The sequence below is a fragment of the Thunnus albacares genome, chromosome 2, assembly GCF_914725855.1.
Source record: "Thunnus albacares chromosome 2, fThuAlb1.1, whole genome shotgun sequence".
Taxonomy (NCBI): Eukaryota; Metazoa; Chordata; class Actinopteri; order Scombriformes; family Scombridae; genus Thunnus; species Thunnus albacares.
Genome location: NC_058107.1, coordinates 23215078 through 23218799, shown reverse-complemented (window position 1 = coordinate 23218799; position 3722 = coordinate 23215078). Strand labels below are relative to the sequence as shown.

The 3722-nt window shown below is 40.5% G+C and overlaps 1 long non-coding RNA gene across 1 annotated transcript; it reads left to right on the top strand.

The window, feature by feature from the left end:
- The first annotated feature begins 444 nt into the window (after positions 1-444).
- Positions 445-2784, top strand: LOC122997700. The gene is made up of 4 exons (XR_006407252.1): positions 445-528; positions 2069-2189; positions 2562-2636; positions 2727-2784. It is a non-coding gene; the product is annotated as an uncharacterized LOC122997700 (long non-coding RNA).
- The last annotated feature ends 938 nt before the right edge of the window (positions 2785-3722 follow it).

The window sequence follows — 3722 nt, the reverse complement described above, 5'->3', positions numbered from 1 at the left end:
TCTTATCAGGATGAAACTGGATGTCATCATATATGTTCAGGGAATAAATAGAGGTATTGACATTTTCATTTCCAGGTTAACCAGTGGAAGAAAAACCTTAACATAGAAATGTCACAATCTGCTCCTCAGTCCCTCTCTGCAGCCCTATCTCTCTCATCCCCAGCCCTCTGCATTGCTCTCTGTCTCTGTCTCCAGCCCCTGCTCACTCCTCCCAGGCCATGCGCTTTCCTCCAACTCCCCAGACCTGCCATCCTCAAGCTGTCCACCAGATGCCCTCAGACTTTCCCTCCTTTCCCCATCCACACACCTGTTCCCACTTCTCATCAGTCCCGCAGTTACCTGGCCTACTCCGCCTATTCCTCACCTGCAACTCATTCTCTCATTAGCCACTCACTACTTATACTGGTCCACTTCCGTTGTTCTCTGCCATATTGTTAAGATGCCATACTTCATACCTTTGCTTTCTAGCCCCGGGTCTGTTATCTGTTGTTTGAAAACCTGAATGACACAGTAACTGACCTTGTGCATGTAAGGATTAAAGAGTATGTGTGTGTGTGTGTATTTGGATAAACCAATAGGAAAGATGAAGGAAGCAAGAAAAGATTGAAAGAGATGGACACAGAAACTGAGTGCACTAGAGACACGGGAGGAATGATGAGGGTCAGGGGCATCTTCTAGAGGTGCACAGCTAAAATGAATGCTGAGTGATATGTGAGGCTGGACTAAATCAAGAGAGTGTGGGCTGAGGGAGATAGTGGGTAGATTTTCAGTAGGGTATCACATACATGCTTGAAGCGAGAGACAGTAAAAGCAACAGTAGTGTAGAGACTGAGAATCAGAAAGAGACCGAGAGAGAGTGTAAAAGGGAGGGATGGAAATCAGTGGGGCAGGTTGAAGGAGCAGTGTGTTATCCATCTAGTAAAGTGTCCCGCCTTATGAGTCAGCTTCCAGCTGCACACTGGATCTCCCTGTCGCTATGGCCCACAGAGCTATTTTTAGCATCACACACCCACCCTCAAGCACACAAATATATATGCATACTCACACACAGACACAGTTACACACATGCAATCAGGCACCCCAGATTCCCGCTGTCGACAAACAGATTCAAGTCACAGATTGCCAGACGCAAAAAAAAAGAGATTGAGAGACATTTAGATTGACAGAAAAATAGAAAGAAAGTGAAACACACAGTCAGAGATGAAAAGCTGAAATGTAGAGACGGATGCAGACAAAACAGAGTGTGTGACTCAGGAGGGGATAGCCCAAATTCAGGAAATCCTTCAGGGATTACACGACAGTTGTAACTTTATACTGCAACTGTTCATATAAAGATGGAGCAAGGTGAAGCAGGGTGCTATAATTAGTCAGTGTGCTTAACTGCACTGGAAAGCAAAGAGGGAAGGGAGTCAGGGAGAGGGCAAGACCAGCTCATTTAGCGACACACTGAGATAAAACAGAGTTCTAATTAGCTGGTGTAATGTACAAGGACAAGACTGGCTAAATAAACCTCTATTAAAGAGATTGTGAGTATTTCAAAATTTGAATGCCAAACTTAGGTCAAATTGTGAACTTACATTTGTATTAAAAATATATCCAAGAAAAAGGTCAGAATTTGCAAACCATGTTGGACTGTAGCCATGAGGGGCATATGGAAATCATATTTGACCTTTAGCATCTAAAACAAAACATTTTGGCACAAGGCCATGGTTCACTAGCTCATTGCCGTCATATTTCCATGTGCAATTTTAAAGGGGTGGCCAGGGTGGCCAGTGCCACCCCTACAATCTGACTGTCCACTCCAGATGCCACCCCAAAATTTCTGCCATGTCATTGACATCCACCTCGCTGTGGGGCGGGTGTTTGGCCAGCACATTTGTTTCTACCAAGACACTGTGCCTGTATGGATGACAGAGGCATGAAGGGGCCCCCAACGGTTGACTCACACTGTCTCAAAATGTGGGAATCCCCCTTAACTGTGGTACCATTATAGCAACAACCAATACTAGGAACCCTCCCCTAAGGGGCCCCATCTCATTGGTGTCTCTGTGACCAACGTTACATCCAGGTAACTACTGTTTGCATTACGCAAAATGGAGAGGAGTTATCTGTCCGTCCGAGGAGAAAAGAAAGCAGGAGTGGAGCAAGTGGAGCTGATAATGATAAATGATGATTGATGATAGTAAATGGTAAGCCAAAAAGTTAGTTAGCAAAGATACATGATGTCATGTAAGATGTAGCCTAGCTAACGTTTTAGGAGTTGGTAAGAACTTGACTAATGTTATCTATCAAGCTAACAAAATTTAGCTTGCTAGCTATTACCTTGAGATTATATGAGACTGATTAAAACCTAATCTAAACTAAATAAATAGTTTTAGCTTGGTAAGGTTTGTGAAACCAGTCTGCGAAACTGATTTAAAGTTAAGTAAATCAAATGGAATACATTTTTAAAAATAGATGATAGGATGATATAAATTAAAAAGGCCTGAATATATTCTGAATATACTTCGTGAATATGCTATTGCTGCTTAGTATTATAGCTATTCCTTATCTCTCCCCAGGGACATTGGGGAAGTTCCTATCATCAACAAAAAAAAGGGAACCAGCCCTCCCTCCAGGACCTGATCCTGATGAATGTGAGTTCATTACATCCTGATGGCACAGATAACATATGCCATGTCCTCTAAAAATCATCATGACAATGTGTTGTTACTTTTTCTTATCAGGTCCATCAACTTCCACCTGTTAAGTAGTCAGATAAGAAGATTATTAAATTTGTTTTTTTCTGCTAACATTAGTCCTTTTTACTTTATACTTAAGTTGTTTACATTTATCTTATTTCATTGATCTTGTTTCTTTAATATTAAACTGTGTTTTTATTGTAACTAAGGACTTTATTTGTTTTTTGCTGTTAATATAAATGTGTCAAAATAAAAATGATTAGATTATATAAATGCTTTTGGATTAATATCTGATTATTTAATAAGTGGTCTGGGGAGCATAATGGTAATGAAAGTTGGTCAGAAGGGCCCCGTGGGATTTCCTGTCTGGGGACCCATCAGACTCTAGAGTTGTCTCTGGATGTCTGTGTCTGGATGTCCTCCTCTCACAGTCTGTAAATTCTGGATTATGATTATTACAGGTGCTGGTGATATGAAAATGCCACTTGTTTAATCCAGATCAGAGATAAATACAAATACTGCACAATATCTGCACTTGTTAAACAGATGCCTATAACTTCCACATAGAAGTGCTGCTGGTGCTATTGTTGACATTGCACTGTTCTCTCATCTATGTTTCTACAACCTCTGATTGCACATCAACAAGGTATCGTTTTCTTACTGCATCAGTCATGAGCCTTGATATCATCCCCAAATCATAACATACATTGACTTATCATAATAATCACTATTTTTGCTGTTATTTTCACACTTGTCTTGCAAGCTTATTTCATTACCATCAGCTCTTTGAATGGCTTGTTACGGATTCACAACCGCACTTGCATACTTGCACAGCTTTAGTTATAGATCAGCATTATTTATTATAATAAAGCTCAGGAACCTGAAGATGGTAATACATAAGATGATAATGGTAACTGTTGCTTTGTCCAAAAATCACATTCACACTAACTCTGTAATGATGCATGTCATTTATCCAGTCACTTCATGCTAGTCTCCTCAAATTTACAGAACAAGCCTGTAAATTGGTGTTATGTTGGTTTA